The sequence below is a fragment of the Ranitomeya variabilis genome, chromosome 4 (assembly GCF_051348905.1).
Source record: "Ranitomeya variabilis isolate aRanVar5 chromosome 4, aRanVar5.hap1, whole genome shotgun sequence".
NCBI lineage: Eukaryota > Metazoa > Chordata > Amphibia > Anura > Dendrobatidae > Ranitomeya > Ranitomeya variabilis.
The window spans coordinates 663,688,849-663,703,911 of NC_135235.1; the positions used below are offsets into that span (position 1 = coordinate 663,688,849).

General features: G+C 45.1%; 1 protein-coding gene across 2 annotated transcripts in view; it reads left to right on the top strand.

Moving 5' to 3' along the window:
* Positions 1 to 10,253: 10,253 nt before the first annotated feature.
* Positions 10,254 to 15,063, top strand: part of LOC143766211 (uncharacterized) — a 31,842-nt gene continuing 27,032 nt past the window's right edge. The window contains exon 1 of one of the 2 annotated variants that reach the window (XM_077253705.1): positions 10,254 to 10,301. The gene's annotated coding sequence lies outside the window, so the exon portion shown is untranslated. The other variant, XM_077253707.1, reaches the window with a different exon arrangement.

The window sequence follows — 15,063 nt, forward strand, 5'->3', positions numbered from 1 at the left end:
TTAGAGTCTGCCTATGGGGGCTGCCTTGTGCTATAGAGTCTGCCTATGGGGGGCTGCCTTGAAAGGGAATTCCCCTTTGATAAAGCAAATGCAAAATGCGCGTCATTGGGTGGACTTGGCTCCTCGGCATCTTCTCACTTCCATCATGGGTAAGCAATTGAGCTGTTAAGAACACTATCTTTCTTTCCTGTGTGGGCGCAATGTCACTATGGCAGTCCTAGGGAACTCTTTATAACAGGTTCTTTTTCTCACACATGTGTGTCAGCATAATGGGACTACATTGATGTCATAATTATATATTTTGGTACATACAGTATATCCACACTCTAGATATACACATACCCATTCCACATTTATATCTCACTCAGTCATCACATTTCCGTATACTGTTCACACACAGTGATTATTCTCACCTCGTACATTTCACAGTTGTGATGCTGAATCACTACTCACGGGCAAGCCATGAGAAAGGGTAGTCAACGGGTCCAGGGTCACATACCAAGAAAGTTTGACATAGAGGAGTAAGACAAAGGCGTAGTCAAGTTACAGTCCCACTTCAGAATTCCCGGAAGGTAGCGGATCAAGAACACAAAGAGGCTAAGCAAATGGATGGTCACAGGCAAGATCCAAGCTCGGGCAACAAAAGAATCAGAAACAGAGCACTGGAAAACAAAGCATACGCACACTACACCAAAGCTATGACTGGCAATAATCAGACACTGTCAGCAAGGTAAATTGTCATGTAATTTCTCAGAACGGGAGACACCTTGAAGAAACCCACAAACAATACTGACAGCTCAACATGTCCTTGCCCTATATTGGACAGTTGAGCTGTCACAATACAGTCGGCTCAACATGCCCTGCCCCAAATTAGATGGCTGAGCTGTCACTCACAATACTAACAGCTCAGCATGATCCTGACTCTATAGAGCTGCTGAGTTTTCTCTCACTGCATCTAGGACACAGTGAATGGTGGAATTATGACAGTTCCTCTTCTTCTACGGGGACCCCACCCAAACTCCAGGTTTCCCAGGAATCTTAAGATGGAAGGCACTGACCAAACGATTGGCCTTTACACAACGCAGCGGAACCCAGGATCTCTCCTCTGGTCCGTATCACCTGCAAAGAACAAGATATTGGAGGGAAGTTCGGACCCTCTGAGAATCCACTATTCTCTGCACCTCATACTCCAAACTTCCATTGGCAGAAATTTCAGACGGCAGAGATGAGGGAGACAACACCAAAGTGATCAACTCTTTTAACAGGGATCTGTGGAAAACATTCAAAGTGCCAAAAGACAGAGGAAGCTTTAATCTAAATGCCACCAGATTGACTCCATCCAAAAGGTCGTAAAGGCCAATATATTTAAGACCCAACTTTGCTGATGGTACTTTCAGCTTAATCTTTTTGACAACCAAACCCTACTTTGAAGACAGGACTCAACAAACGTTTCTTATCAGCCTTCTGTTTTTAGCGAAGCTGAGACACCCCAATATTCTTTTGAACCTCCCCTCAGATATCCTCAAGTTTCTGTATGGCAACCTGTGGTATCCTGGTATCTGTTCTACTGCTGCTGAATGAGGCAGTTGTTGTGTGGCACTAGACTTGTTCCAGTGTGTCAGAATTAGTTTGGGCACTGTGAGTTAGAAAATGTAAAACATTGCATTGTTTTCCCAACGACTCATAAATGTACTTTGCTGCCATCTACTGTCCAATGTGTATATGAAAGCTAAGTGATTATTCTCCTCACAACAAGCTGCCATAAATGCCTGGGAGGAGCCTCCCAGCTCAGGACTCACGCACACTTCCTGAGGTAACTTCCAGTTCTGGAAGCTGCCAGAGGAAGCAAACACTACTGGTCACAGCATAGTTTTCTATACAAGTCCACGCTGAGGGGACATCTTTCGCCATATAATCTCCTCCACAAAGGAGTGCAGCCTCATCCTGTCAGGAGAGATAGCGATGCACATGTGCCATCTAGCAATTCTGGCAAATGCCAGATGGGTTGGTCCAGGTGTGGGCTGCATGAATTGTGACTTAGTTACATTTAGCAGCTGTGGTGGAGCATGGAGGCGCCAACTCCATACTCCATCAGTTACTCTGGAAGGCCTCAGGTTGCTTCCTGCTTGCTGGAGGCCGACCTCATACAGGTGTAATCTGGCAGCAAAATTATGTCATTACATTGCGACACTGACGTACTACAAAACAGGATTGAAGAGGAGACAGTGGCTGCGGTGGAAGCAAAGGCTGGATTAGGTGAGTATTAGTTTTTATTTATTTATTTTGTTGGCTATGGTAGGGCCAGGGAGGGGACCAGCTGTGGGAGGCCATTATACTACACTGCTCAAAAAATTAAAGGGAACACTTAAACAACAGAATATAACTCCGAGTAAATCAAGCTTCTGTGAAATCAAACTGTCCACTTAGGAAGCAACACTGACAATCAATTTCACATGCTGTTGTGCAAATGCAATAGACAACAGATGGAAATTATTGGCAATTATCAATACACATTAAAGGAGTGGTTCTGCAGGTGGGGACCACAGACCACATCTATCAATGCTTTCTGGCTGATGTTTTGGTCACTTTTGAATGTTGGTTGTGGGGATTTCAGAAACTAGAAAGTCGATCGGTCAAAGTTTCTGGTGGCCAGGGTGGCAAAGAGAAATCATCAAGTGGGTGCGTCAGTGTACTGTATGCGCTAGGTCGAAGGCCTCACTTGCCCAGGCTGCAGGGTTGCTATGCCCTTTGGAGGTTCCTAGTTCACCATGGTCACATCTTGCTATGGATTTTATCACCGATCTGCCGGTGAAGGTTCAGGCAGTGCTGGAGTGGCCTAGGCCTGAATGTTTGAACTCGGTTCAGAGATTTTTAGGGTTTGCTAATTATTACAGAAAATTCATAAATAATTTTTCTGTGATCGCTAAACCTATAACTGATCTCACCAAGAAGGGTTCTAATACTGTCCAATGGTCCTCTGAGGCTGTTAAAGCTTTTGAGCATCTCAAGGAAAGGTTTAGCTCTGCTCCTGTTTTGATCCAGACAGATGAGACCAAGCCATTTCTGGTAGAGGTTGATGCCTATTCAGTAGGGGTGGGGACAGTTCTGTCCCAGGAGGGAGAGGATGGGGTGCATCCCTGTGCTTTCTTTTCTAAAAAATTTTCGGAGACTGAGCTCAACTATGATGTTGGGAACAGAGTGTTGCTTGCTATTAAACTCGCGTTTGAGCATTGGTGACATTTTTTTGGAGGGGGCTAGACATCTGATACAGGTTTTTACTGATCATAAGAATGTGATATATTTGGATGCTGCTAAACGTCTGAATGCCCATCAAGCTAGGTGGGCACTGTTTTTTGCCCGGTTTCATTTCTCCGTAACATATATCCCTGGGACAAAGCATGTTAAAGCGGATGCTTTGTCTCATAGATTCTCTCCAGCAGTTAATACTGAGGAAGGGGGAATGCATTTTGCAGAAAGGGGTGGTGGTGGCAGCATTGAGTTCTGAGTTGGAGAGTAGCATCAACTAACACTCTGTATGGTAAATTATTTGTGCTTAGGACCTTGCGGAGAGCTTTGTTGGCTGATTGTCATGAGTCTCGGTTGGCTGGTCATCCGGGGATTTCAGAAACTAGAAAGTCGATCGGCCGAAGTTTCTGGTGGCCAGGGTAGCAAAGAGAAGTCATCAAGTGGGTGCGTCAGTGTACAGTATGCGCTAGGTCGAAGGCCTCACATGCCCCGGCTGCAGGGTTGCTGTGCCCTTTGGAGGTTCCTAGTTCGCCATGGTCACATCTTGCTATGGATTTTATCACCGATCTGCCAGTCTCTGAGGGTTTTTCTGTCATCTGGGTTGTTGTGGACCGATTTGGTAAGATGTGTCATCTGGTCCCCTTCAATAAATTACCCTACGCCAAGACTCTAGCTAAGGCATTTGTGAAAGAGATTGTCAGGCTCCATGGGGTTCCCACGGACATTGTTTCCGATAGAGGACCACAGTTTGTGGCTCACTTTTGGCGTGCTTTTTGTGACAGACTAAAGGTTCATTTGTCATTTTCGTCAGGTTATCATCTGGAGTCCAATGGACAGACCGAAAGGAAGAACCAGAACATCGAGCAGTTTTTGAGATGTTTTGTAGCGGACAATCAGGTGATGTGGTCAGAATATCTACCAGTAGCTGAATTTGCTCTTAATAATCATACGTCTTCCTCGGCTGGATGTTCTCCTTTTTTTTGCTGTACAGGGAGGCATCCATCTTTCGGTCCATTTTCAAAGGATGGGGCAGTGGTGCCTGAGGAGGAGAGTTTTTCTGGAAATTTGGACAGGATTTGGACCAATGTACGCCTTAATCAGAAAGAGGCAAATAGGAGGTCTAAGAAATATTTTGACAAGAAAAGAAGGGAGGCATTGTTTGCAGTGGGGGACATGGTCTGGTTGTCCTCTAGGAATCTGCGTTTGAAGATCCCTTCTAAAAAACTGGGGCCTAAGTTTGTAGTACCATTCAAAGTGGTTCAGGTTGTCAACTTGGCTGTGGTGAGATTAGACATCCCCTCGTCCTGGAGAATTAATTCAGTTTTTCATGTAACTTTACTGAAGTTAGTTGACACACCAGATAAGGAGGCGATGCCGACTGTTCCTCCAGTTGATGAGGACGGTGAGTTTGAGATTTCACGCATTTTAGATTCCAGGTGGCACAGAGGAAGGTTGCAGTATCTCGTGTCCTGGAAGGGTTTCGGTCCCGAGGATAATTCCTGGGGGAAAGCTGAGAACGTCTCGGCCTCAAGGCTGATTTTGGCTTTTCACAGGAGATTTCCCAATAAGGCTCGGCCAAGAGGATCCAGACGATCCTCATAAAAGGGGAGGTAGTGTTAGAATCTGTTTTGTTTTTGACCATTTGCCATCTTGTTGTGGTTTTCTGGCTGCTGGTCTTTTTCCCCTGGTGCTGGGTTGTCTTAGGTCAGGTGATTGTATCACCCTTTATTACCCAGCACCTGCCTCCCAGTCCTTGCTGGACAACAGTGTTAATCCGCTAGAGCTCTGGCTAGGTGCTTTGATAGCTTTCTGTGTTTGATATTGTGCAGTTCTGGGACCCCCAGTTCTGCTATCCTTAGTTTCTGTTGATTTCTGGAGCCTTCTCTGTATTTTACATTAGGAGGTGACCCATTTTTATACCCAGTCCTTAGATCTTTTAGGGACCTTCTTCCCCCTATCTATAGGTCTTCGCTTGAGATTAACCTAGGATTGTTGATGGGTCTACTCGCAAGGAATGGGTAGCCCACTCCATCGTAGGGTATCAGCCTAGTCTCAGTGCAGGGTCAGTTTTTCCCCTTCTATCCTAGTTCTGTGTTGCAGTTCCGTAACAGCTGGATCCTGCGGCTTCATATCATAACCCCTATGTATTATAGTGATGGCCGGAGCGGACATGACAGCGCGTTCTACCTATTGTGTCCCCTATTCAGGGCCGGTTTTAGACAATGTGGGGCCCTAGGCAAAAGTTTAAAATGAGGCCCCCAATGCTCACATATTGCACCATGACTCTCAAACATTTTGGTTGTATTGACATGAGCTGAGTTCAGGCCGTTCAATGCGTGTGATCTACAATATTGAAGTCGTTTGGTTCTTGTTTCTCGGCCTCTTTACACCGGCTAATGAAGAACGATGGGGACAGAACACTAGTAGATTAATCTGTCCCCATATAGTTTCATGTTATAAGCAGGAGGGCTGGAGAGTCGGAGTCAGTGTCCATTTTGGTGTAGTTGGTATCAAATGGACAGACTCTGTCTCCTTAAATACATTATATAATACATTGGGTGCAGGATGTGCTGTAATTTTTTCATAATAATGTGGGAAAGTTATGAAATGTCCTATAAATGAGCATTTTGCTCATTTGTTGCACGATTGCCAACATGTTTATATATATATATATATATATATATATATATGAACTCTCGTCTGTTCTTCAGCCAGTATTTAAAAATGTGCAAAACACACACACACCACACTCACATGCTATCACTGTGTGTCTATACCCAGCCATCTACATATACTAACATATATTCAAGTTAGAGTAATGCAAAAAATGTATATATATACACATACACATACCTACACGGCACATGCTTATACACACATACATACATGTACAAGGCACATGCTTATACACACACACGGCACGCACTTATACACACATACACACACTTATACACACATACACATACATGGCACACTTATACGCACACGGCATTCACTTGTATACACACACACATACATGGCATGTACTTATACACAAACACGCATGGCACATACATACATGTAAATGGCACGCACTTATACACATACATGGCATGCATTTATTCACACACATACATACAAACATGGCACACATTTATACATACATACATACATGACATACACGTATATACACATGGCACGCACTTATATACATACACATGGTACGCACATATACACACACGGCACGCACTTATATACACACACATGGTACGCACTTACAGTATATACCCACACATGGCACGCACTTATATACACACACATGGCACGCACTTACAGTATATACACACACATGGCATGCACTTACAGTATATACACACACATGGCACGCACTTACAGTATATACACACACATGGTACGCACTTACAGTATATACACACACGGCACACACTTATATACACACACATGGCATGCACTTACAGTATATACACACACATGGCACGCACTTACAGTATATACACACACATGGCACGCACTTATACACACATACACACACTTATACACACATACACATACATGGCACACTTATACGCACACGGCATTCACTTGTATACACACACACATACATGGCATGTACTTATACACAAACACGCATGGCACATACATACATGTAAATGGCACGCACTTATACACATACATGGCATGCATTTATTCACACACATACATACAAACATGGCACACATTTATACATACATACATACATGACATACACGTATATACACATGGCACGCACTTATATACATACACATGGTACGCACATATACACACACGGCACGCACTTATATACACACACATGGTACGCACTTACAGTATATACCCACACATGGCACGCACTTATATACACACACATGGCACGCACTTACAGTATATACACACACATGGCATGCACTTACAGTATATACACACACATGGCACGCACTTACAGTATATACACACACATGGTACGCACTTACAGTATATACACACACGGCACACACTTATATACACACACATGGCATGCACTTACAGTATATACACACACATGGTACGCACTTACAGTATATACACACACGGCACACACTTATATACACACACATGGCATGCACTTACAGTATATACACACACATGGCACGCACTTACAGTATATACACACACGGCACACACTTATATACACACACATGGCATGCACTTACAGTATATACACACACATGGCACGCACTTACAGTATATACACACACATGGCATGCACTTACAGTATATACACACACATGGCACGCACTTACAGTATATACACACACATGGCACGCACTTACAGTATATACACACACATGGTACGCACTTACAGTATATACACACACGGCACGCACTTATATACACACACATGGCACGCACTTACAGTATATACACACACATGGCACGCACTTATATACACACACATGGCATGCACTTACAGTATATACACACACGGCATGCACTTACAGTATATACACACACATGGCACGCACTTATATACACACACATGGCACGCACTTACAGTATATACACACACATGGCACGCACTTATATACACACACATGGCATGCACTTACAGTATATACACACACGGCACACACTTATATACACACACATGGCATGCACTTACAGTATATACACACACATGGCACGCACTTATATACACACACATGGCATGCACTTACAGTATATACACACACATGGCACGCACTTATATACACACACATGGCATGCACTTACAGTATATACACACACGGCACACACTTATATACACACACATGGCACGCACTTACAGTATATACCCACACATGGCACGCACTTATATACACACACATGGCACGCACTTACAGTATATACACACACATGGCACGCACTTACAGTATATACACACACATGGCACGCACTTACAGTATATACACACACATGGCACGCACTTACAGTATATACACACACATGGCACGCACTTATATACACACATGGCACGCACTTACAGTATATACACACACATGGCACGCACTTATATACACACACATGGCACGCACTTATATACATACACGGCACACACTTATATACACACATACACCTACACACACACATACACACAGATGCGGCACAACAAATGCTCATTTGATACATGTGATTCACATAAACACACACACATAGCTCACAGACAGCACACACTATTCACTGCACACACCTCAGATACATGCTTTATGCTGGAGGGAATGAGATGTTCCACACTATCAGCTGCAGCCCTCCTGCTCCCAGCAGCACTGTCCCAGCAGACACCTCCCTGCCCTCTCCTCTGCTGGGACTGCCGACAAGAGCAGGAGGAGCTGACAGCAGGACAGGAGCCATCATCACCAGGAGCAGCACACACAGTGGGACGGTGCTCTACTACTTATCTGCCAGCTCAGGTTGGTAGCTGCCATCTCTAGCTCCCCCTCAGAGGCTCTGTGCAGGAGGAGCTGACAGGACAGGAGCAGCTCACACAGTGCTGCACTGCTTACCTCACAGCTCAGGTTGGTAGCTGCCATCTCTAGCTCTCTCTTCCCTCAGAGGCTCTGTGCAGGAGGAGTCAGGACAGGAGCACTGGCCAATGAGCACTTCTATCACTCTGATGGGGGAGGTTCAGTGGCCGCTGCTCCTGTGCTTCATTGCACGCTCCTTTTTCACTGCAGAAACATCCAGACAGTCCCTGAGTACATGGCCTGTGGTGACATCACGGTCACATGGCAGGTCACCTGATCGTGATGTCACTACAGGTCCTTAACCAGTCTCTACATCGGAAGCTTCACTGATAATGCTATTATTATCAGTGAAGCGTCTGCTGTAGATGCTGGGGGCCCCCAAGGGGGTGGGGGCCCCAGGCAGCTGCCTAGTCTGCCTGGCCCTAACGCCGGCCCTGCCCCTATTCCTAATAGATTGTAGTGTGAGCAGGAACCGCGCTGGTCCTGTAACCGGTGAGCTACGTGTTACTATAAGGTTCTAGCAGGTGCGCAGGATGCAGTGACGAACAGGAGGCAGAGAAAGAGTTAACAGATTTTTTATATATAATTACCACAGCAGTAAATACTCCACGCAGAGAGTAAAGGGGTAACGGTAAACAGTCTCACGACATGTATAAGGAAATAAGGAAATAACAAAGGGTCAAATAACGAGTTCATTTATCAGTCTCTGGTTCCTGGACGATGGAGGCTGGAAAATCCTACGATGGTGCCGTAGGTGACGCGAGAAGTCTCTGAACCGGTCCTGGAGAAAAGTGAAGCACTGTCTCTGTACGGCAATGAAGTATCCTGGTCTTCCTGCGCGTGGTCTTGTGATCCTGGAACGAGGTGCTGACCGAAGGGAGGTCTGAAGAACCTCAGATGATGTACAAAGTCTCGGAGCGGAGGCCGCAGTCTCGCTACTACAAACAGCGTGCACCAATGGATTAGTGCTGCAAAGAGTGTCCGAAGGTATTAGCTGACCTGACCGGTTAGTGCTGTAAAGGTTGGAGAGTAACGGGGGTTAGTCTCAGGAGATGCACAGTCTGTATGCATGGGGGATGGAAGGGTGTAACGTGGGCCTGTAGGTTGGCATCGGTCAGCGGAGAGGGAGTCAACCTTCTCTTGTCGCAAACGCTGGGTACCCACCAAAAGCCCCGTTCCCGCACGCTGAGTCTCTTTTATATCACTCCCACCCCCAACAGTCAGTGCAAAGGCCTATTCAGGTCAGAAAGTGCTTCCCCTGGCAACAATGGTGACAGCCCCAATAGTTCCGGCCCGGACACGCAAGAGGGACCACTAGTCTGATCCATCTTCCTACATTACTATGTATTGTACATGGCCCTGATTATTGTACAGTGCTGCGGTATATGCTGGCATCATAGAAATATAATTATTATTATCACAACCAGCACAGCAGAGTCCTGCATACACTGAGGCCCCTGATCATGTGACCCCTGACTCCTCCCCTCCTGTGACCTCATCACAGGTCCTGTGCGCACAGAACAGCCATATATGTGGCGTGCGGCTCTGCAGGTGGAGGTAGGTGCTGGAGATTCCCCATTACTGGGCAACATTAACCCCCTCAGTGCTGCGGTCACATTCCAGGAGACAGAACGTGTTCCCGTCTGTGTCGCTGTATCAGGATCTCTGTCTGTATTGGATTACATTGGGTCACTTCCCTCCTGACGTCGCATGCTGCTCTGTTACTGTACAGTCCCCATTATGGCCGTCGCTTGCTTCATGTTGTCAGGAAAATACTAAAACCCTATGTGTCATATTTGTCTGTACCTATGCCTATGGTAGATTTTGTACAGTGTGCGGGAAATCAGCGATTCCGCAAAATAAATGAACATGTTGCTTTTTTTTCCGCGATTCGTTTTTTCGTGGAAAAAATTGCAACATTTGCACAAGTTTTGCGGATTACATAGAAACGATTGGGAACCATATGTAAGCGTTTTTTTCACGTGTGCACATAGCCTTACAACTCCCTTCTCTGTGTACCTGAACTGAGAAAGGGAGGGTGATGTTTTGAGTGAGATAAAGGTACCTTCACACTGAACAACTTAACAACGATAACGATCCGTGACGTTGCAGCGTCCTGGATAGCGATATCGTTGTGTTTGACACGCAGCAGCGATCAGGATCCTGCTGTGACATCGTTGGTCGGAGCTAGAAGGCCAGCACCTTATTTCGTCGCTGGATCACCCGCTGACATCGCTGAATCGGTGTGTGTGACGCGGATTCAGCGATGTCTTCACTGGTAACCAGGGTAAACATCGGGTTACTAAGCGCAGGGCCGCGCTTAGTAACCCGATATTTACCCTGGTTACCATTGTAAATGTAAAAAAAACAAACACTACATACTTACATTCCGGTGTCTGTGGCGTCCCCCGGCATCCGCTTCCCTGCACTGTGTCAGCGCCGGCCGGCCGTAAAGCAGAGCACAGCGGTGATGTCACCGCTCTGCTTTAGGGCCGGCGCTTACACAGTGCAGGGAAGCGCACGCCGGGGGACGCGACAGACACCGGAATGTAAGTATGTAGTGTTTGGTTTTTTTTACATTTACACTGATAACCAGGGTAAAAATCGGGTTACTAAGTGCGGCCCTGCGCTTAGTAACCCGATGTTTACCCTGGTTACCCGGGGACTTCGGCATCGTTGGTCGCTGGAGAGCTGTCTGTGTGACAGCTCTCCAGCGACCACACAACGACGAAACAGCGACGCTGCAGCGATCGGCATCGTTGTCTGTATCGCTGCAGCGTCGCTTAATGTGACGTTACCTTTGGGCTAGAAGCTAATGTTAATATGGTCTACCTTGAGATAGTATATAAACCCTCCTCTCACACATCCAGTACCCTAGCAACCAGAGAATGCAGAGTAAGTGGACATGGTAGCTGGGGCATATCTTACAGAAGTCAAGCTGCAACACCAGGCTCTCCCATCATCACTTTGGTAAGTATTACGAATAACCGTTTTAAGCTCTGTTTTTTTTTTATTGGAATAAGTTCATATTAGTGACAGAAAGTTACTTTCCCAGTTTCATTAAGATCTTTTTAGGGATTCAGTCTTTATGCGCCATGGTCTTCCATACCTATGCCTAGTGTGTTATCATGGTTGGAAACGGAATAACAGTTTTAAGCTCGATTTTTTTAATTGGAATAAGTTCATATTAGTCCAACAAGGTTATCTTCCAAGTTTCATTAAGATCTTTTTAGGGATTCAGTCTTTATGCGCCGCCATATTCTGCCATACCTATGCCTATGGTATTATTTTTACTTAAGTTGTGTTTTTTTAAAGTATTTTCCCTTTCCACTTCACACTATTTAAAAATAAATTAGCGGAGGTTAAACTTTAATTGCGTTTTCAACAAGGCAAACCCATACATTTCTATATAGTAACTTTAAATTTTAAATAAACACTGAATCCCTAAGAAGATCTTGATGCAACTTTGAACATACCGTATTTTCTGGTGTATAAGAAGACTGGGCGTATAAGACGACCCCAAACTTTTCCATATAAAATATGGAGTTTGGGATATACTCGCCGTATAAGACGAGGGTCATCTTACACGCCCAGTCATCTTATACGGGGTGTGCGGTGCGGATGTCGCGTGACCATGACGTCATCGAAGGTCCTTCGCTCAATGCATCCTTAGGAACGGAGGCCGCCGCTTGTACTGCTGAGAGCCGCGGGCCGTCGGAGGGTAAGTATATCTCATATTTTTTATTTTTATTCTTTTTTTTTACATGCATATGGATCCCAGGGCCTGAAGGAGAGTCTCCTCTCCTCCAGATCCTGGGAACCATACAGGACCACTCCCTGCATACGCCGTACCCGGTGTATAAGACGACTCCCGACTTTTGAGATGATTTTCAGGGGTTAAAAAGTCGTCTTATACGCCGGAAAATATGGTAAGTTTGTCATTAATATGAACTTTTTCCAGCAAGAAAAACAGAGCTTAAAAATGTAATTCTGTTTTCAACAATGTTAATTCATACATTCCTATATAATAACTTTACATTTCAAATAAACAGTGAATCCCTAAGTAGATCTTTAGCGAAAAATTTTGCCTTAGGCCGGCCTCACACTAGCGTGTTTTACGGACGTATTGAGAGGTGCTGAAAATACGGATTGCATATGGTACAATGCTTGTCTATGCCCCAGCTCCTATCAGCCGTGTTTTACTGATCCGTATATTATACGGTCTTCTACGGCCGTAGAAAATCACAGCATGCTGCGTTTGTCACAGTATTGCGCAAAAAATACGCCAATGAAAGTCTATGGGGGCCAGAAAAATACGGATTACACACGGACCAACAGTGTGACTTGCGAGAAATACGCACCGGTGTTCTATAGAAAAGCCGGTAATTCAGTGCGGTGTACAGTAAAATCACACTGACAGAATAGAATAAAATAAATGTCTACACATAGTATAGGGGTATATATATATATATATTAGATGGTGGCCCGATTCTAACGCATCGGGTATTCTAGATAGTATGCTGCCCAGCCACGCAGTATATTGCACAGCCACGTAGTATATTGCCCAGTGACGTAGTATATTGCACAGCGACGTAGTATACAGCACAGAGCCATGTAGTATATTGGCCAGTCACGTAGTATATTGCCCAGCTACGTAGTTTATTGCCCAGCCAGGTTTGTCACAGTTTAAAAAATAAACATATACTCACCTTTCCGAGGGCACCTTGTAGTCCACGGCAGCTTCCGGTCCCAGGGATGGTATGAGCGCAGGACCTGTGATGACGTCGCGGTCACATGACCGTGACGTCATGGCAGGTCCTTCCTCCCATACCATCTTTGCCACCGGAACCTGCAACGGAAGATGATGGCCGGCGCGAGCGACTACGGAGGGTGAGTATAGCATTTTTTTTTTATTATTATTGTTTTTAACATTACATGTTTTACTATTGATGCCGCATAGGCGGCGTCAATAGTAAAAAGTCGGGGACACACAGGGTTAATAGCGGCGGTGCGTTACCCACGGCATAACGCGGTCCGTTACCGCCGGCATTAACCCTGTGTTAGTGGTGACCGGAGGGGAGTATGCGGGCGACAGGCCTGGGAACTTTTCTTATTATTTTCCCACGCTCGAGTTCATATGAGGACATCCAGCAGAGGGCGCATCACCGCGACTGAAGGTAACTACAGGTCATTGACCTACATTCCATTCATTCCCCGGGGTTTTACAGGCAGGAGCACAGCTGCATTAGCAGAGCTTCTGCTTATAAAATTAGTTAACCCCTTCAGATGGATTTACATCATGAGACGTGACAGAACGACGGAAGGTATGGGATATTGTTGTTTTTTTATTTTACCTTTTTTACAGACCGAGGGTCTTCAGGTGGATTACCAGTATAATAAAATATTACAAAAACCTGTGTATTTATTTCATTAAAATACTTTGTAATAATGTGTGTGTGTGTGTGTGTGTGTGTGTGTGTGTGTGTTTTTTAACCATTTCATACTATTGGATTAATAATGGATACGTGTCATAATTGATGCCTCTCCATTATTAATCTGGCTTAATGTCACCTTACAATAGCAAGGTGACATTAACCCTTCATTACCCCATATCCCACCGCTACAGGGGAGTGGGAAGAGAGTGGCCAAGTGCCAGAATAGGAGCATCTTCCAGATGTGCCTTTTCTAGGGTGGCTGTGGGCAGATGTTTGTAGCCAGGGGGGGCCAATAACCATGGACCCTCTCTAGGCTATTAATATCTGCCCTCAGTCACTGGCTTTACCATTCTGGCGAAGAAAATTGCGCGGGAGCCCACGCCAAATTTTTCCACGATTTAACCCTTTAATTTAATAGAGCGCCCAAATTTTGCACATACACACTACTAACATTAGTAGTGTGGAATATGCAAAAAAAAAAAAAAAGGAATGTGAGATGGTTTACTGTATGTAAACCATGTGTCATATCATGTCGGGTTTGGGAGGAGATAGGAAATATATACAAATATGTGTCTCACTGACATTTTATAATAAAATAAATATATATATATATATATATATATATATATATATATAAATTGTCTAAGGGTTTAATTGTCTGTCTGTCCTGTAAATCCCGCGTCTCTGATTGGTCGAGGCCGCCAGGCCTCGACCAATCAGCGACAGGCACAGTCTCTGATTGGTCGAGGCCAGCCGGCCTCAACCAATCAGCGACGGGCATTGTCCTCCACTGTTGTCAAGTGCCGCCATTGTGTTGTCTAAGGGTGTAATTGTCTGTCTGTCTCAGAAATCCCAACTTGCTGATTGGTCGAGGCCGGCTGATC